General features: G+C 35.9%; 1 pseudogene; it reads right to left on the bottom strand.

The window, feature by feature from the left end:
• Positions 1 to 2,021: 2,021 nt before the first annotated feature.
• LOC143668170 (glutamine amidotransferase-like class 1 domain-containing protein 3, mitochondrial pseudogene) lies at positions 2,022 to 2,751 on the bottom strand (annotated as a pseudogene).
• Positions 2,752 to 21,846: the final 19,095 nt, after the last annotated feature.

Raw genomic sequence — 21,846 nt, 5'->3', positions numbered from 1 at the left:
AATTTTCCTATAGAATTATCTACATAATCCCAAACTATGTCTTGCTGACATTTATTATTTTTGCAAAAGAAGTTCAGAAAATAAGAAGGAATTTCACTTTTATCAATTTTGGTTCAAAATATACTAAGAAAGGACCAGAGCCCATCAGCTCATTATTGAAATCTGTGAGTCATCTTTTTAGAACATTTTTTTTTCAGTAGAGGACTAAAGTAATTCCTTTCCCATTAGATTCCAATACACTAAAGATGAGCATGAGTGTATAAATGATGCAATAATTTGGAGGTCTAATAGCTTCTATAAATATTACCAGTGAGTTTTACCATGGCCTATCAACAACTGGGATCTTTTAGGTAAGCCAGGGTATCTGTTAACATGTATAATCTTAAGAAAATCATCTGTGATTATGGAGAGTGCTGATGCTACCTCTCCCACTAGGTCTAAGACTCATTAACACCCTGAATCTAACCATGGATCTTTGAAAAGAAAATGAAACAGGTCAGCATTTTCTGTCTTCTGTGTCATATCAAAGGTTAGAATTATGTCTTTTCTTTTCTTTAATACCAACATACTTTATTTTTTCTTCTTTATATGTCTTACATTAATTTGTTTTTTCATGGCCTGAAATCAATGTAAAATTGATAGCTGGCTAAATAAAATATACTCAATATAATCCTTTAGCTGGAAAATGCTTAGTATGGTCTTCAATAGCTAAAAAATGGTTTGATATAATCACTTCACTCAAGCAGTCTTGAATTATTTTAAACATAAAAAGTCCTTGTTGAAATAGTTTGTTATTGGTCTAATCTCAATAAAAAAGAAAGCTTGCTGTCTGTTCCCATAAACCTTCCCTTGCTCTGTCTGCAGGAATGAAACATCATTTGAACAACTATCAATATCTTCCTCCTCTTGAAGGACAAAATCAAAGACCCGAATGGGCCACAAGGAAAGAAAGGTCCACGAGATAACCAAACACAATAAAGCAAGTACTCATTACTCCATTTTAATGAATCCCATGGCTTTTACTTAAGTTTCTTTTTAAGTTTTTTTTTCTGCTTTCTGCTAGACCTTCAACACTTCTTTGTTTATTTGGCGTTATAAAAGCCCAAACCCACCGTTTCCACTCTGAACTGATCTTGGAAAACTTTTTTTTTTCTCCAGTTCCTTGATGATGCAGCATCGATCAACTCACCTTCTCACCAATGTAAAAAGAGACTTGTTCCTCTATTTAATGCAGGGTCCTGTGGGCCTCACTATTTAGGACCATGGTTTCTGAGGGTAACCCAATTACCATCATGCACTTCAGTTAGGGAGGCTAAGTATCTGCAATTTCACTTTCTCCCAGAAAATTAAGAGAACCAAGACTAACTTAAGAAACCTTACTCATATTCTTCATTTACCAGTTTCATAAGACCTGAAATTCAACGTTAAAAGTTTCTATTTTAGAAAGAAAATTATTCTTCCTGGCTAAAGGGACTGCCTGCTACAGAAATCCCCACGTCATATTAATAGCACATACTTACACCAGATTAGAGGATCTTTCTCCAACTGTTAGTAAAACTGGTATTTCTCATTTCCTGATTATTAGACTTCTAAACTTAATGATTCTTTTTGTTCTTCCAAACACTAAATGCCATAAGCCAAATCAAACCTGTGGTTCTAAAGTAGTATTTCTCTACCACTTAGCTTCCTGATTTTAGCTTTTGGGAAACATATAATAAGTCAAATCACCATTGCTTCTTCAAGGACAGAGGGCAACTTATCAGGCACCTCTCTCCATCTGTGGGTTTGCCCTCCATTTCCTAAACGAAAGGAAACTAGACCAAGCTGAAGACGAAATGCCTCATACCAATACCTCCCAAAAGTAAAGCTCCCTCTCTAAGCTCCATCACACCTATCGATTTAAACAGCAAAATAAATTCTTATGCCCCAAGTCGGAAAGAGTAAAAGGCTGCCTCCCAGTCAGGCTGAAGAGAACGAGGCCCTCCTGGGAGGGCTTCACTGTCCAGGAGTTCAGACCTTCTTCAGCACAGCCTGATGCCGTCGTGGATGTGAGGGAGCGCAGACGCGCACAGGAAAGACGAGGTGGTGACCACCTTGTTTGTTCCTCTGATCCACAGGAGCTTCAGTAAGCGCAGTGCTCTGCATCCAGGGCGCTGATGGCCTCCGCGGCTCCAGCGTACAGCCAGCCACTTGCCGCCTCCTCCTATCCCGGCCCACCGTGACCTTGAAGCTGCACCGCATTTCGGCCCCAAGGACCAGCGAGATGCAGCACAACCCGGTGGGCTTCCCGACCCCTTCAAGACACGCTCCATATCTGCGCTGGCCGTACAGTCCTTTCCTTCCACGGCGAATGTGCTTAGGTTTCTGGCAACTCCAAACCCTCCCAGGAAGAAAAATAACATCGTGATTGGCTGCAATGAGCTCAGCCAGTCTGTGATCTTGCCCCCAGCAGTCCTTCCCGATTCAGTCCAAACATTCCTGGTCTTACTCTCCGAACCCTGCTCCTTGGTATGGTCAATCCTGGGCATTTGAGCAACGTCAGAAGAAATATTTCTACGTCCAACCTTGTACGGTCAGGTGATCCAAGATCGCAGAGGCCTCGTGGATCTCCGTGTGGTCGAAGACGCGGCGGCCGGGGACTACACCAGCGCGGCCCTGGCCCGGGGGCGCCACGTGGAGTCTTGCTGGGCCACGCGGGGAGAGCACCCGCCTGTAGGGGGCTCCGAACCAGCAACGCCTTGACAGCTGCATGGTTCCCCGGAACAGCGGGGCCGAGACGTCGCTAGAATTGTTTCTTAATGTTAAGGATTATCACAAAACTTTGAAAATTTTGCATTAATTATAGAATCTCAAGAAGTAAAAAATATAAAAGTAGAATTGTATACCTCTAGTTTCTGGAAGGCTTATGGAGATAGAAAAAAAAAGATCAAAGTGCGGATTATATAGTTTTGAAAATCTTGGAAGTTAGAAAATGCAGTAAAGAAATTGTGCCTTAAGATTTCAATGTTTCCAATATTAGTACATAGTGTCTGGCTTGAAGGCAGCCTGTTGCAGTAGAAATAGTATGGCTTTTCAAATACTAGTCTAAACCAATTTTTAAATTCATTTTAATCAACCCAAACCTTTCTCTCTATTCCCCACTCCAATCTACCTTATGACTTGGGAGTTCTGCAGATCTGCAAACTCTATTTTCCAGGTTTTTCTACCAGTTGGCTGACTCTTGAGTTTGGCCAATAAAAGGCATTAATGAGAGACGACAAACAGGAGGAGAGGAAGGATGTTATTTTTCTCTCATTCTCACTCTTGTTCTCTTTCTTATTCTGAATTTGCCTCTTGTAGATAGGCAGCCAAAGGTGCTACTTCTCTGTCCTCTGGGTTTCTGAGGCTAACACTTCTTCCCCTGTCTTTCTGGTAGTAGCTCCTTCTCAGTTTCTAATTTCTGAGTTAAGTCACATTCCAACTTTTGCTCTTTCAGTTTTTTAAAACCTGCATAGCCAATTATCGGTATTAAATATTTTCTATTTGAGATACCTAATGCGGTTTCCATTTTCCTGGTTGTAATCTGCCTGATATAAACTTAGGTCTAAATACTGCTTTTTGCCATTAACTATCTGGATAATTGCAGGTATGCTGTTTAAATTTTCTGAGTTTTATCTCTCATTTAAAAAATGAAAAATAATATCCTTATGCAGTACTGGTGTGAATTTTTTTAACATTGTATATTTAATGCACAGGGCACAATGAAGACATTCAAAACCTATTATGATTAGAATGGATCCATATAATTGATACTTGCTTTAATGATAAAATGGTAAACTTGACTCAGTTAATTCTTCATGTGAAGCAACAAAGATATAGTCCAGTTGATGACATAATAGCTTGGAAAACATCACTCTCATTTAAAAATTTACTTCATTATTGCATTCATTTTAATATGTTTTGATGTAAAGTTCAGGTTGAATAGATGCTAAAAAAATATCTTGTAACTAGTCTCCAGTGCTGTATGAGGACAAAATCTGGATTTGAAGCCGATTAAGAAATCCTGAACAAATCTTTGTATGTAGCATATGGAATATGCTTACTTTTCAAGAAAAAAATAATGTATATCCAAAATACATGTTCAGCCTTTATCTTTTAAAATTTTGCTTTAATTATAGATTCTCAAGAAGATGTAAAAAATACTGGCGAGGTCTCCAACGCTCATCACCCAGTTATTCTTAATGCTTACAATATATATAACTATAATATAATGTCAAAACAAGGAAACTGACATTCATACAATTTGTTATAAACACCATAAAAAACACAATCTAGAAACCTAAAAGCAGGAATGTTTTTTATTGCCCATATTTACATATTTTTACGTATATCTTGCTTTCTTTCTTCCTTGTATTCCAAGATTCCTTTTATTATCATATCCATTCTGCTTCAAGAACTATTTTTAGCCAGTCATTTAGGAGAGGTCTGCTGGTGACAAATTTTCTGAATTTTACTTCCTTTAGGAATGTTTAGATTTCCTTTTGCTTCCTGAAGGCATTTTTGCCGAACACAGAATTTGGGATTGACAGTTATTTTCTTTCGGCATTTGAAAAACACTGTGTCACTTCTTTCTGGCGTTCTGATGAGAAATCTGATGTCTTTTGAATTACTCTCAACTACTGGTAATGTACTGTTTCTCTTTTACTACTTACAATATTTTTTCTTTGTGTTTAGTTTTCAGAAGTTTCATTATGATGTGTCTTGACATGTCTTTCCTTGGGTTTATCCTATTTCGGGTTCATTTCACTTGTTGAACATGCAGGTTTATGTCTTTTGCTAAATTTGAGAAATTTTCAACTATCATTTCTTTGAATGATTTTCCAGCTCACTCATTCTCCTCTCCTTCTGGGAATCCAATGACATGAATATTATTTGTTATAATATTAGATCTCTAGAATCTTGAGGTTCTCATTTTTTTTCTAGTCTATTGTCTCTCCCTTGTTCATTTTGGGTAATTTGCATCTCTAAGTTCACTGATTCTTTCCTCTATACTTTACATTATGCTGTTGACCCTATCCATCGAGGGTTTTGGGGATGGGGAGAGATAAATTATTTTTTTTAATTTCCCTTTGTTTATTTTGTATATCTTCTATTTCTCTGATGAGGTTTCTATTATTTTTGGTTTCGAGCATGTTCACAATTGTTCTTTCAAGCGTTTTTATGATGGCTGCTTTAAAATCTTTGCCAGCTAATTAAGTCTGGCACCTATGTTATCTCAGTGTTGGTATTGTTGATTGGCTTCTCTTATTCGAGTGGATATTTTCTAGGTTCTTGGTATGACAATTGAGTTTCAATTTTATCCTGGACATTTGGGTATTATGCTATGAGACTCTGGATCTTAACAAAATCTTCTGTCATCGCAGGGGGAAGGAAGGCTGCGCCCAGATGTGTATGGATATCCAGATCACAACCACACACTATGCCTTATTAGACACAAGTGGGAGGAGAGGGTTCTTGTTACTGCTGGGAAGTGGAGGGGTATCCCATTAATGCTCCTTATGTAGGTTCCACTGATGGGGAATTGCTTGTTTCCCTGGGTGGCAGCTTGAGTCTCAGTTTCCCAGATAGCTTATGCTGACATATGGGGAGACACTCATCCCTGCTCTCTCAACTTAGACTCCTCTGATACCACCTTGAGGAAGAAGATGAGGTTAGTGACAGTGCAACTCTAGATACCCCACTCAGCCACTTCTGAGCAGGGTGGGCTGGAACCATGGTTTTTGCGCCCTGAGTTTTTGACTGCAATAGGGGAGTTATTGCCCAAAAAGCAATAAGAAAAGTTTTACTTTTGCTAATTTGCCCATATCCTGATTCTTTGGCTAGAGAGAACAGACTTTGTTGCATGGATTGTTGGTTTGTTTGGTCTGCTCTCTTTGGCATCTTCAGTTCCCAGTCCAGGGTGCATGAGAAAAAGAAGATTCAGATAGTCTGCAGGGTCCACCCTCAGGTTTGAAGTTCCCTAGATAATCTGTCCTCTTCTCTCCACCATTCAGAGCTTTCTTAGTTTTATTTTTTCTGTAATCTCCAGGGTTTTTAGCTGTGTTTATCAGGAGCAATAGGGGAGAGTGCATCTATTCCATCTTAGTCCAGAATCAGAAGTCCTCAGTCTGGTTGGTTTTGAATGTATAATGCATTTCTAATAAGTATTATGTTTATCAAAATGTTGAAAGGAGGTTTTTTTTCAAACTAAAGCAATAATTTCTGATTAGAAAATTTCAATAATAAAAAAAGTTTAATTGTGAGTAAAAAATTTGCCCCTGGGCAAATCCAGTATTTGAGGGTTCCAACTCCTACTCAAGAGTAATGACCTCACTTTTCTTATCACCACCAGCCCAGGGCTTTCGGCACCTCTTAACACCTTTATCAGCCACTGAAAGGATGAAAGTGCATGCGAGATCTGTCTTCTCAACTCTTTAAATACAGAGCCAGTTCTAGATTACCTGTGTATTACTGTTGAAAGTTAAAGTACAATAAGAATGTTGTTCAATTGAATGAGTTACAAAACTTTACTTATGCCTATAAGCACACCCATTCTGTACACATATATACATTTGCACACAAACTTACAAATATGTGTTTAAGGATCTCATTCTGATTAATACGCCATTGCTATGTAGATTTTATCATTGTCCCTTATATTCATGATTTAAAGGTAACTTACAACTCTTGGTCAAGACAATATGTTGTAAGGTGCAACATACAAAAGTTGAAGTTTACTCCTTCATTCATATTCCTTTATGCAATATTTATTAAATAATTACTGTTTTGTGAGACATTAGAGATATATATTTTATCTTTCCTCCAAGAGGTTGGAGTTCATTCATAGAAAATAAGAAAATACATACGAAAGCATGTAAAAGGGTATATTCAGGAAAATAAATTATAAGAATAGCAGTCCCAACAATCTATAATCTCAGTTTGACATTTCCTCAAGTCTTTTCCTAGAATCATTTATTCCTTTATTACCCTGGGCTCATTCTCCCTTTCAAACTCCTATTCACATGCCAAATGTCAAACATAAAGGTAAGTTTTCAGAGAAAATAAACTCTTAAAGAAGTAATTGATTATAAACTTTTGCCCACATAAATCTGATTGTTGGGTTTCAGGCTTCAGAAATATTCATTTAAAACTATTGTTGAAAGAGACTTATACTCTCATTTAATAGTTCACTTTCCAGAACAATTGAAGATGCCAGAATTACTTCATGAAGCATTAACATATGGCTTAATGGCCTGTTATTCTTTGACCCATCCTAAATGCAATCAGATATCATGGTAGACATGACACCAGCCATGGGAAATGCTAACAATTCAAATATAAGACCACATACCCAGTGGGCATTCCAGCGCCCTCATTGTCTCTACTGGGAATAAAAGGGACTTTGAACCCAAAACTAGCTAAGTCACTTCATAGTTTTGTAACCTTGGACAAGCTACTTAAATACCATAAGCCTTTTTGCTCATCTTTCCAAATGGGTTTGTGCTGAATATTACATTACCCTGGTCTCTCTCAGATCCCAGGTAAGAATAGCAGATAGAGGGCATTCTCAGGTAAGGATGGGGATAATAGCCAAGGATCAAGAGGTTGTCTCATCTCCAATCACTAATAATAAAAAAAGGATCAAGGAAGAAGAGGACAGGATTTAAGTGACCATTGGAGTCCTTTGATCCTGAGTGTGTGAATAGGCAGTAGGTGACATGGGATTTGAGCCTAGGCAATAACCCAGACTCAGTCCCCTGGTTAGGTTGCTAATATGGAGTCTAGTTAGAGAAGTAAAAGTATGGCCCCAAAAGAAAGACTTTGACTGCTTAATTAGGTATCCCAACACCAAACCTGAGCTCAGGAATACTCTTATGCTGCTTACTCTAAAGCTTATTTTAAACCTGAAGGAATACTCTACCTTCTACAAAATGAGTTCTGTAATATATCATGTCATAATAATGTCATGATTTAGTACTCTTTCTCTCCTTATTGCAAAACAAGGTTTGTGATACTGAAAAGAATTAAATATTGTGAGGCTTTTATTTTTTTAATATTAATTTTTACTTCAATACGAATTGGTCTTTTCTAATATAAGTTTAATTTAATCATAATTATTCCAATTAGAAAAAGTCCCTGGCTAACTACCTTTGACCTAGATTATTTTCAGTACTATGCTTTCATAAACATTTACTTTGATGCTAAAATTTAATGCAGAAGGATATTCCATTTATAATTGAGATAACTTTATTAGAATTTTTAAATTTATAAATTTATTAAAAATCAATAGACTTAAGAATTTCATAATATACAGTAAATGGCAGTAGAAAATTTTAAAAAAATTCCACTAATTCTGTCTTATAATGTTTCAATTTTTGGTAGTTGCTAGTACAAGAGTGGGTCAAACAGTTTTTAAAATATGATAATATGTGTCTACTTATCTAATAATGCACATAGATGATTATAGATTTGCACATCTAGTGTGTATATCGGTATTCTGAAATCTAAGATGAGCACCTAAGTCAGAAATGATATCACAAATCTCTAGCATCATTATCTAAGAAATGATCCCATGGATTAGAGAGCACGTGTCACTATATGTCAAGGCAGATTTATACATCCAATCATATTGTGTCCAAATGGGTTGGGCAGATTTAAGAGGCAAATTCATCATTATTTTAAAAACCACTCCTATGCATAGCACCTAACCACCTTCAATCTATCTTTTCGTCATTTAGTTCCTGTGGGATGTTCTTTAGACCATAAAACCCTTTTTGTTCTTCTCCAGGCTCAAGTGTTAGCTGATTCTTTTAAATGAATTCACTATATTGCCTGAGAAAGCTACGTTTTCCACATTAATTTGCTCCCTATTTAAATACTTGCACATATTGCTTCATATGTGCTCACTTCATGTCTTGACATTATCAGCCAAAATCAGGAAGCTAAGGTTAGACAGTACAGCAATGTCAAAGAGCAATTAGCAATTAGGATCATTTTAACTGGAAGAAATCACATAGTATCCTATCACTCTAAAACATTTTCCCTATTAAAGCTCAGGCAGAAAAAAAAAAAAAAGAAAAACCTGACACTGGCTAATAAAAGTCATTAAAAGAAACATAATACAACGGCAAATAGAAAAGATGCTGATGGAAAGAAAAGAGTGTGGCTGGGACCCTTCCAACTGTAGTTAGCAGTGAAGAATCATAGTGTTTTGAACAGCAAATCAAATTTGCAATATTGGAATGTAGATTTTTTTTCTCCAATGTATTTTAACTCCTTTAATATCCATAATTGGTCATTGTGAATAACCATGCCAATATTTGAGGCATTGATAGAAAAGGAATTGTTCAAGTATTTATATTATAAATATCAAGTATTACCAGATGATTTATAAACTGTGTACATCCTGGAACTTAATGAAGCTTATTAATTCTCAAAGCACAACAGTTACTAGCTAACACAATAGTAAAAGTCCCATTTCCAAAGCACTGACTTTGCTATCGTAGTGGAGAGTATATTTTATAAATTAACTGAATGCAGTCCCTTTAGGTTCTCACTTAGTAGGTACAGTATAAAGTGTGGTTAGTCTATGAGTCAGTTAGTCTTACTAGAGTTAAATTATATGCCTGGAGAAAGAAAACCATGCAACATCTCAGAATCTGGCATTGAAATCAATTTATGTTGAGAACTAAAATGTCTCTTTTATAAATATTTATAGGAAAGGGTTTCAGATTATATGTTCAACATTGAATGGTGCATATTATTCTTATTAATGTTTCATAAACTTTTTACAAAAAAACAATATGCTTTACTTTGCTTCTAAGTATTAAGTAGAATTATTGCAGCATCTGCTTCCAATGGTTGAGTGCACAAGCTATTCATGCCTTGTCGTAAATTCCATGATGCATTAAGATGTCATTAAATGTACCTTCTGTGGTTGTCTCCTAATTTACATACCTTGTAAATCATCAGGTAAAAATCAAGTGAACTGGGGAATAATCTCCTATGCTCTTCCCTTCTGCCACAGATCAAGAGCTATCCATATTCTTCTCCTTCCAGGCTCCAGCCCCCTTACATGAGTCATCTCTGAGACTATGTCTCAGAACATTTCATGATGTAGTTAATGGACATAGTTATTAATTTTTTTTTTTTTTTTTTTTTTTGCATGGGCAGACTCGGGGAAACGAACCCCGGTCTCCAGCATAGCATGAACCACCATGACCCTCCCTAATGATTTTTTTAATGATGACTATAAAAGGATAGAAATAAACTTGGAAAATAGGTTAGAAACTTATAGATGCTATTAGAAAAACAGTTAAATTTAGCATCTCTCTTGTAAAATAGGCAGCCTTTCCAAGGAGCCAGCAAGCAGAGAGAAACTGAAGGAAAACCAGGGGACTAGCAATGTCTTCTTTCTCTCAGCCCTGGTGTTAATACCCTCACTGTGTGGATCCTAGAACTATGGAACCTCAGCATTAGAAGGGGCTTACAGCTCCCTTGGCACAACTCCCACCCATTGGAGGATTCCCATCGATTATTGTCCATCCATTGTCTGAACGCTTCCAGTAACAGGGAGGTCACTATTTTGTAAGTCGATTCCCCTAATTTATCATTTATTGACTTGCTTTTTGCTTCTAGAAGAAAAAATACACACCTCATATTACGTATCTTCTCGTGTTTCACCATGATAACAGTGGCAATTATTCTTCAGTCTCAGTGATCAGACAAGGGTCTTCTTATTTGAAAAGCTATCATTTCGTTAAAGGACAGTGTCAGTGTACGGTCCTCTGTTCTGTTACCTACAGCATTTAGCTCAGAAGCTGCTATCAAAACTGATATGGTTTCAGGCTGCCAGGCTAAGTCACAATTCAAGGATATTGTAAACTTGACGAGGAAGAGCATATTTGTGTTTTTAGTGATCTGAACCTAAATATAAATATTTTTTGGCTATTGTCGAAGAAGGTAAGTTATTTTAGGAGTTTCTATGTTGATCACTGTGTTTTAATGAAGTTTAGCTAAGACTAATATCTCACAGAAATCAAACATAAAATATTTTTGATAGCAATATTTTTGGTAATGGATAATACATGCAGATTTTGTATCCAAAACCCCAAAAAGAAGAGACTGACGGGAACTAAGAAAGGAGACAGAAAGTCATTAGTGAGCAATGGATCCAAGATGAGACATAATTTTGCCAAATTAAATCTTTTTTTTGTTTTCATTTTGAAGTTGTGTCTTCCAAATGGAGGTTATGTGATAAATAGAAAACCTTTCATTTCTGGGACAAATTTTTCCCTCACGTTATGTGACCTTGAGGTTGTAGCAATTCCAACTACTAAAACCATAGAAGCTACTTGTTATAGGCTTATACTGAGAGATAAACCTCTAAGGTTTCACCTTAGAGAGAAAGAAATGGTTACCAAGTAATGATCGATTTTAAAACACCGTGACCTATAGAACAGAGCTCAGCTTCTTGTTTTCCCTTATTGTTTTTTCTCAAAGTACATATGTCAGTTTTTGCAGCAGTGAGTCCTTGAACTGCTGTTGAATAGGACATGGCAGGAAATGGGTATTCCCTGCAGTGTTTAAGCCTCGTTGAAAGCCCCAAGAGTTTCTCTTTTGCTTTTGTTCCCCAGGTAAACACTATAGTGTCCTGAGGAATCAAGGGAAGGGAGGGAGATGAATACAGGTTGGAGAGGTCAGGAATAGGAGAGCAGTTAAAGTTGTTCTCTTTTAAAAATGTATTAAAATACTGTACAAAGCTCTAATACATCAGTTAACAACATTTCCCCCCTTTTTCTTCTGGCACCAGAGGCCATGCCTAGAAGCAGGTATCAGAGAAAAGTGTAGACAGCAGAAACAAATACAAGGGTATGAGCTTCTCTGACATTTTTCTCTTCTTCTATCTGTGAGGTTTCAGTGGACACACTGGATCTGGGAAACTAATTTTAAATGTCACTCCCATCAGAACTCAATCATATTTTCTATCACATACAAAAGCAGATTCACTCTCAATAATAACACATATACAAGATTAAACCTTTGCTGTCAGCTTTTCTGATGGAATTGTGATCCTGTTAATGTCAAGGAAAACGAGCATACACTATATGCATGTTATGATTTAGAAGCTAAAATTCTCTTGTCTCTTAATCAGTGATAATAATTTGGAAGTCTCTGAAATAAGTTTATATATACAGTTCAAGGTTGGAAAGATAATATGAAAAAAGTTCTCAGAGAATAATGTGGGTTTTTTTCTCACTTAGAAGGACAAATATTAAAGATACTTACAGATCATACAAGGTCTTTGATTCAATTTACATAACTTTAAGATAGAAGATATCTTTGAAATCATTCATTTTCTCCCATGTTACCAGAAAGAAAATTGAGGCTTCTTTACCCTTGACTTACCCTAGGGCAGCCAGATTTGGTAGAAGAAATTGGACTTAGCTTCTTAATTTCCACTCTGTTATTACGGACATATTGAAAAGTATATCAGCTTTGCATTTTCCTTTTCATAACTTCAACCATGTGAAAACCTGAATACCAGAAATTATAATTTTTCAATAAAATAATATTATGTTTTGCCCTCAATCTACTATGCATTCTACTAGGTAATTTATATCCTTAACTCTGTCTCATTCAAGGAAGGTTTGATTGCAAACAACTTAAACCTGTCAAACAAGCTTAGAAAATGACTCCTGAATCTAAAGTTTCAAAGCAAATTTTACAGGGCCTAATTTTAGGAAATACGGTAGTTATCATATTCTAAGCACCTGGTTCCATTTCTCTTTTGAGAACTGTATTTTCCATTTCTGCTTCTCCTTTCATATCAAATCCACTTTACTCCATACCGTCCATATCCCTCTGCAAAGTTCTTAGCTTCTAATTTGCAGGAACTTGACAGGCAACAAAACTGGATAGGCATAGACCAAACTGATACCTATCTTTTAAATCTGATCTCCCCTCCACCTCCACACACACTATTTGCATAACAAAATACTATGTTCTTTTAAGGTCAGGTACCATTCATTATGCTTCTTTTGAATCCTTCAGAGAATCCTCAGCACATAGTTGATGATGAATAAATAATATTCTGATTGATTGAATCATCTTGTTGCCTTAAATTTTCATGTAATCTAAGGCTATTTCCCAAAATTAGTTCTTCAATTATTAACCCTGATTTAACTGTTACCCTTTTCTAATGTAATCCAAAAGTATGTGACAAACTGCATGCTCTTTGAGTTTAAAATATTCTGCTGTGAAGTGATTTGAAAAGAGGCTACAGATGGTATTGAGAAACATTTCCTTTGTATTGAGAGATTATTGTGCAACAATACTTTAAAAAAATACTCTAGGCCAGTATTCAAGTTTCACTTCTCCCTCTAGTTAGTCATGCATCTGTGGGAAAATTACTAATACCTTCGGGTCTCAGTATCCTCATCAAACCCCCAGACAGTAGAAGGAGTTGGAGGCAGGTGAAGTAGGCAAGGATGCTCCTTACTGTGTCCTGCCCATTCTGTGGAATGGCATTCTTGTGGAACTGAGAGCTTTCTGGGGAAATAGAAGGATCTGCTTAGGGAGAAGTGGGGAAGATTGAGTAGTATGGGATCTTGTCCTTCCCTTCAAATTTTAACCAGAGGAGCTTCATTTTTATTAGCTTTTATCAGTGTTAAACGGTACAATTTTAGATTATACTTTCTTTTTCAAAGTTATGCTGCCTTTTGCTCTAAGAAATAAAAGATATTTCAACTCTTAAATTGTATCATGTAATTGAAAGGTTGCTGTTTACCATCTCTCCAGAGTTGAAAGAATGGTCTGACTCTCTCTTTGCTTCTCATATTCTCCAACTTCTGCACAGAGTCCCACAGCCAGTACAGCAGGGCCCAGTGCTCACCCCTGTAGATGAAATGTCCAGATCAGAGAAACATGGCAGCTTGAAGCTTGCCTTTTTGTGGTCTATCATCCATTTTAACTGGCACCAAGTGCAATAATCTCTGGCTTCACTTTTTTCCTGAGATGAGCATCCAGATGCTGGAAAAAGAATAACAACAAAAAAAGTCCAAATTATTGTCAATATCTCCAAAATCATAAGTTTGAGAATTGCTGCAGAAAGGGCACACGCATGACTATGGATTTTTTTATTTTTTATTATTTTTTTTATTTTACATGGGCAAACACTGGGAAGTGAACCTGGATCTCCAGCATGGCAGGCAAGAACTCTGCCACTGAGCCACTGTTGCCCATTAATGTGGATTCTTTTTAAATGTGTTTTATTAATCATCTGTTTTCTTTCACTTGTCTGGAGGAAAAGGAGGGAAACTGTGACCAAGTAAATCAGTGAAAATTATTGAATTACTGGGATTTTATATTTAATTAAGTAGTAATGTGCTTTTACTGTGTGCAATATTGAATTCAATGCAGTTGTTTTTGAGTGACCTCACTGTTTTTTGTTATACTATTTTCTGTTACTATCCAAATTTTATTGATTTTCATTTGAAAAAGCAATGTAGAATCCAATTAGGGGCAGTAGTATCTGCTGGACACAGTTTTGAGAGGCATGATGTATAGTTTTACAATGCTAGGTCTGTATTTCTATGCACTAACCCATGATCATATCTGCTGCAGGGGAGGTCCTGCCACCCCATATATTTTTGGCAAAAATACTTAAGGACCTGTTCATGGATAAACACTCTAGAAACCTATCCCTGCCTTAAGTATTTTTAATTTGACTTTTTCAGAGGCTTTCTTTGAGGAGAAATAGTTATTAAACAACAAATTTCAATATATTTCCATGATTATTGACCTATTGGATTACCCAAAAATTATGTATGTACACTCACCCCACAGTAATTTACTGCATAATGTTGTCATGTACAAGAGAAATCAAACGATTTCACCATTACTATATGCATGAAAATTGAATTCAACCACAAGTTTTGTTACTGAGTGCTTCTCTCAGTTAAGAATTAGGTTTGATTACTTGTAATCTCAATCCAACAGCTAAAATAAGTTAGTGTTCATTGTCTCATGAAAAAACAAGTCCAATAGAAGGCATTATGAGGTTTGTCAGATGACTTTATAATATCATCAAGTAATCAGGTGCCCTTTATTTTTCTGCTCTGCCTTCTTCCAATTCTATTTAAAAAGTGAAAAGATGGTGCTAGAGCTCCAAATAGCATATGCATGTTGCAGGCAGGAAGACTAGCAAGAGTAAGGGGCAAAAGAGCTTCTCCTAGCTAATTTAGTTAGCTCCATTTAAGGAAGCTTTCCAAAAGCCCCAAGAACAGGTTGTGTCTGCATCTCATCAGTCAGCACTTGCATGGGCACAACTAGTGGAGAAGGAGGCTGTAATGCAGTCTTTTAGCTGGACCACAGGACCACTTGAATGAAATGGCAGGGGGGGCATCTGTTTCAAAGGAAGGAGAGAGAAGACATTAAGTAGTGACTAGCAATCTCTGGCACGATGGCCTTCAAGTTACCAAGTATTCTATTTAATTATTGTTTTTCATAGTGCTATCATATATTGCTTCATACATATTGCTTGTGCTTCCAAATCATGTATTTTTATAGATACCTTGTTCATAGACTGGTAAATAAAAGGCTCACTGATGCATAGAATAGTGTTACCAGCTATGTTTTGATAAAAAAAAAGCGAATAAAGTCATTACATTAATTTATTTAACAACATTACCTTAAAATAATTTAAAAGACGAATGTTATAAGCTTCGAAAACTTCTTTATTCAAGTAATGTAGCCAGAGAGCTAGAAATCTTCAAGAAACTAATAATTCAGATTCTTAAGAGATCGATAGCATAACATTAAAGTTCTGAATATAGTTTTATGAATCATGGAAAAAGTAATTAGGTTCCAGTTCAGTGATTTTCATGAATAAATGTAACAAATGTTAAGATATTTTATCTTTATGTGATCCTTCTTTAAATAAAGAAAAATGACTTTATATTTATTTCAACTCAATGAATGCAGCAGGTTTTGTGTAAATATTGACTTGTCAAATGAAAAGCCACAAAGCATTAACATCTTGAGTGAAATCCAAGGTCTTTAAAGAACCAAAGGATATCTGTAAATTAATCTCAAATAGTTTGGAACTTAAGCATGCAGGTAGCTGGCCAAATCTATGTATTGATTAGACTACGATATTAGCATTAATATCATAAGAATACTGAGTTTTAGGAAATGTGTTGTTTCTTTTTTTTTTTTTAACCAATTATTCCCTTTAGCTACATAGTGTAACTGAAACACTTGTTCAATAAGATAAGTGCTAGGCTACTCAGATCACTGTATTATAGCAGCTTTCTATAAAATTTCTGTCTTTATGTTTATCACCATTTAAATACAGTATGTAGTCTCATAGCAATTTATACATAAAAAGCTGGTATATCTCAAAAATATCATCTAAAATATTTTTACCCCATACAATTTCCACAACATAGCTGGAAATGAACATGCAATACAATATAAAAGCTCTATACTCACTTATATTTGATAAAATGGATTGAGTTTTAAATTCAGAAAAATAAAATAAAACCAAGCAAAGAAAATATTTTTTTAAAACTGGCTTTCCCAACCTTTAACAGTTCCATGAGAAAAAATAGTCCCAATATCAAGAAACAATAAGTCAATATACATATCCTATTCATAGCCGAACACTCAAGATTTATTCTGCTGTTATTTTGAGCTATTATAGTGTTTGAAATTACATGGGTCCTGAATCATAACAATTAACAAACACAGATTAGGATTATATCACTTGGAATTCAAGACCACCTGTCTTCAAAATAAACTAGACAGAGGCATAGGGAAGGAAGTCATTTAGCCCAATTTACCAACTATTGAACAAAAGATCTCTACATCACTTTCAAAAGATCATCAAACAGATATTGTACAAACCTCATAACCTTAGAAATTGTCTTTCTTCACATTTTAAAAATATATATTATTTCTTAAAAAACAATTATTCTTTAGTGTTAGCTGAATGGTCTCCATGTATTTCCACCCATTTGTCTCAACTTAATCCTTCAGTATTGGACATGGAATCAGTTCATCCTTCTTCCACACCACTGGACTTGAAACCTTGAGAAACAGTTAACCTGACTTTCTTTTTTCTTTTTTTCTCTAGCTAAGCATCTCCAGCTCTCTACTTTCCCTCAGGTAACAAAGCTCCCAAAACATTAACCAGTTCCTTTTGGAATTTCTGCCCTTGTACCATTTTTTTTCCTCTTTTCTTCTATTTTCAAAATACGGCCAATATTCCCACACAGAGAACTTTCACATCCCTTGAGACACTGCACTCTTACTAATGCCACCTGGAATAATTTTTCTGTGTTTGCAGCTACAGCTCACTGTTGTCTCACTATGAGCTTGTAGTAAATTAAAATCACTTGGTCATTCTCATTTAAAATTCAATTAAGCATTTCTACAAAAACTTAATGAGAAAAATTTTAGGCAGCCTTGCTAAAATCTAGATATGGCATGTCTGTGGCTCTCACTTTTATAATCCAAGTTAATCCTGTCAAAGCAGGAGAAAAGACACAGTGAATAGAAACAGACTCCTGACTACCAATCCTTCTTTTCCTAAATCCTAACACAATTCTTTTTAATTTGTTGAGTTGTTCCCAAGCTCACTTGTCTATGCTTTTAGAGTTAAGCTAGAATTAACGAGAAAATTAATGGAAAGAGAAAAAAAGAAAAGGGAAAGGGAAAAAAAAGAAGGTAGAAAAAAAAACCAGAAAAACTTAGACAACTTTCTTTTAACCGCTTATCCATAATTCTTCAGTTATCACCAATAGTAGGTCTGGAATACATAGTTCAAGTACTTTCATGTTTCTTGGATGTAATTTATCTAGACAAGAAATTTCCAGTCATATAATCAATTAGTTTCTAATAATTCATTTATCATGTTTCTTTTTTTTAATTAATCACATTTTGTTTCCCTTTCTTGCTTGAAGATCATGTGTTTGATAGAAAAGATTGAAAGAAGTTAAAGGTTCTTCTTTGTGTCTCTCACCAGTTCATACCATATTACTTAGTTGCAGTACTCTACATTTTCCTTATTTCAAAGTTTACCATGAATAAGAATCATCTGGTGTTTTAGTTTGCTAGCTATTGGAATGCAACACACTAGAGATGGATTGACTTTCAATAAAAGGGGATTTAGTTAGCTGATGTATAGTTCTTCAGAAGAAAGGCAGCCAACTTTCAACTGAGGTTCTTTCTTATGTAGGAAAGCACAAGGCAATCTCTGTTGGCCTTCTCTCCAGGCCTCTGGGTTCCAACAACTTTCCCAGGGACGATTCCTTTCTGCATCTCCAAAGGCCTGGGCTGAGCTGCTAGTGCTGAGATGAGGTATGCTGAGCAGCTTGGGTTGTGCTACGTTGAGCTTGCTCATTTAAGCACCAGCCAATTAAATCAAACATCATTCATTACAGCAGGCACACCTCTTAGCTGACTGCAGATGTAAGAGCAACAGATGAGGTTCACTCACCATTGGCTCCTGCCCACAGCAACAGAACTAGGTACATTCACCTGGCCAAATTGATGCCTGAACCCAACTACCACACCTGGCAAACTGTTAAAAAAACTGCATCAGCACTATATAGTTTGATTCAGCAAGTCTGAGTGCCACTCCAGAAGCATGTCACATGATTTTGATGCATACAGTACATGGAGCTTAATTTAAATTTGTTCCTATGGCTAATAAATTACAAAATGATGTGCTTATTTTGCATATTCTATAATTGTAGTTACATCATTCAGTATAACATAATTAATTGCTTAAAGACATTCCTTTCTGTGAAAGAAAGATCATTAGAATAGTGTCTTGGCAGATAAAATTAAAAGAGATGCTGCTTATGCAAAGGTTTAGTTTAGATTTGAGTACTTTAAACATTTGTGACACTTTATAGCTTAAGTTCCAATTGTCTTCACTGGCTAAATAATTTAGTTATGTTAAATTATTTTTTACATTTTTGCATTTGCTGATCCTGAGGTTATAATCATGATAACAAATGCTTAGTAACTGCTACTAGATACAGAGCATTGTTCTAAGGGCTTTGTGTATGCTATTGCATTGAATTCCTATCACGATCCTATTAAGTGGGAACTGTCATCATCCTTCTTTTGGAACTGGGGAAACTGAGACTCAGAGAAGGTAACCAATTGCTTTGGGCCACATAGCTTGTAAAAAAGACCAACTTTCGACAGAGGCATTTGACCTCTTTGTGGCAGCACTTCTAGCAAACAGGTTATATTGCTTGGCAGTGACCATATGCAGGGTTCTGCTGTCAAATTCAGGCTCCGTATTAGATAGTTTCATTGAATTATTCTAATTTATGAAATCCAGCAGATACCGCTGATTTCTATTTACTTAACTATTTAGGAGTAGCTGAAGTAGTCATCTCTTAGAATAATCAAAGGTCAAGTATGTTTAAATATAGGAAGGAATTATGTATATTTATACATCCGATGTCAACAAAAAGATATATAATTTTTAAAAGATGGTATTTCACCAGTTTCCTTCCACATCATCTTAGGTGTTCAGAAGAAGAAAGCTAGTGATAAACATACAATAAGGTGTTAATGACATCTCCTTCTTTTGAAGCATTTACATGTTCAAAGAAAAATCTGTGAAATGAATGTCACTTCTCTAACATTTCCTTTTTCTTTTGTAAAAGCAGTCTTAGATACTTACAATGCTTGTCTTTGACATAGACAAAAAGCATTTTTACTTATTGAAATAGGCTTACCACTCAATTTTAATATGGCTTAATCCTCAAATATAATCTGAATCACCGTTAATTTTATAGAGGCAGTTACCGTGGGGGAAAATGACTATTACAGGTGTTCGTCTTCAGAGCCAAACACAAATTACAGCCCTAATCTCTTTAAAGGTTCGCTTTTCAATACCTAAAATGCTTCGTTATGCAACATTATTTAGTTATAAACGGCTCATTGTTTTTGCCTTGCAACCAGATGTGCTGAAGACAACTCTTTCACTCACAAGGTAAATATGTAAGAATGGAAACAAAAGAAAATCACTTTATCTTTTATTTAACTAGAATAAAAGCTACACGCTGACCTGTGTAAAAATAGCTAGGGAAGGCTTGAAAATCTTTAGAACAGGTACAGTTTTCCTGAAATGCGAGAGAGAGAAAGAGTTGAGAGAGAGAAAGAGAAAGAGAGAGAATAGTGAGAGACAAATGAATTCTTGCTGAAAATATAATAGGATTCAGAAAATGCACATGGCTAATTACATACACACTAGACAGAGTTCTACTGGCCTGAAGGAAGTATTTTGTTTACTTTATGAAGGTTCATTAAGCCCGTGTTTACAATGTAGTACACAAACATTTGAGAAAATAATATAACAGTTTATATGACAGGGTGGGAGAATGGGATAACCACACATAACTGCTAACTTATTTAAGGACACATTTTTTAAAACTGGGTTTTCTTTGGCTTGCTTAAAAATATACATAAAATGGTAAATGGGAAAAAAATGTCTGCTTTCATTAGCCAGTTGTAACTTCAGTGTACTAGGAGCTTGGATTAAAGTCTTGTGCCTGGAATTTATTGAGGAAAGGAGATCTATCAAGAGAAATGGTTACACACCAGACATCAGGAATGAAGCAGGGTCAATGGCCAAGGACATCGGTTTACATGGATGAATGGCCAAATTCTCCAAATTAAAGAGCTAACTTTTGGTTATGAAAATAACCAAAACCCTCTCGACCAATAGGGGGAAGAGAGAAATGAGACAAAATAAAGTGTCAATGGCTGAGAGATTTCAAACAGAGTCCAGAGCTTATTCTGGAGGTTATTCTTATGCATAAAAAGAATAAACAAATAATAATAAAAATAGAAATTTGGGATAAGACACATTGAGGCTTGATGGAAGATATACAGTACCAATTGCTATAGAAATCAAGAATTGGGTCTGAGACTGAACTGAGGTTATCTCCTAATGGCTCATCTCCAAAAGAGGTTTGCAGAAAATTAAAGTAATTTTTATTTGGGGCAGATTGGATACTATATTCTCAGACCCAACACTGAGGGAAACTCTGCAGGTATGACTATACCAGGATCTATTAGTGCAAAATATAATCCTTTTATCACTGATTTAGTTGATTCTTCTGTGATTTTAGGAGAATCCAAGTGCTCTGGACCTCAGAATCATCTTCATCCAAATCTGCTTCCTCTAGGATCGTACCATCCTTGGGGCCCAGGGCAGGAGTCCTGAAAAGTAACAGTACTGATACAAATTGACCTTGAATTTAAGGCAGTGTATTAGTCCCCTCGCTGTTAAAACAAATACCATACAATGGGTTGGCTTAATAACAGTAACCTATTGCCTTACACTTTCAGAGGTCAGAAGGCTTACTTCTTCGGGGGTGGGTATATCTGAGGACCCTAGGCTTTTCCATCACAGGCACTGCTTCATGTGGAGGCATTTTCTTCTTTCCCCTTCAAATTCTGCTGACTTCCAGCTTCTGGCTGCTCCCCATAGCTTCCTTTTCAACTTCCTTTGCTTATACGGACTTTGGCCATATTGGATTAATTCGCACATTCCTTCAGTTTGGGCATGTCTTACATAATAACATCTCCAAAGGTCTTATTTACAAATGGATTCACATCCACAGGACCAGGTATTGGGTTCAGAATGTGTTTTCTGTAGGGGGCATGATTCCATACCCAATAGGCATAATATGTGATAATAAGACTAATCTAAGAACTACTTTTTGTAGTATCTCATGCCAATATCTCAAGGTTTGAAGCTACTTTCTAGTAAACTGTATTTTTCAAACACCTTGA

Source organism: Tamandua tetradactyla, chromosome 24 (genome assembly GCF_023851605.1).
Source record: "Tamandua tetradactyla isolate mTamTet1 chromosome 24, mTamTet1.pri, whole genome shotgun sequence".
Taxonomy (NCBI): domain Eukaryota; kingdom Metazoa; phylum Chordata; class Mammalia; order Pilosa; family Myrmecophagidae; genus Tamandua; species Tamandua tetradactyla.
Note: the sequence above shows the minus strand (reverse complement) of the source record. Positions and strands in the feature narration are given on the sequence as shown.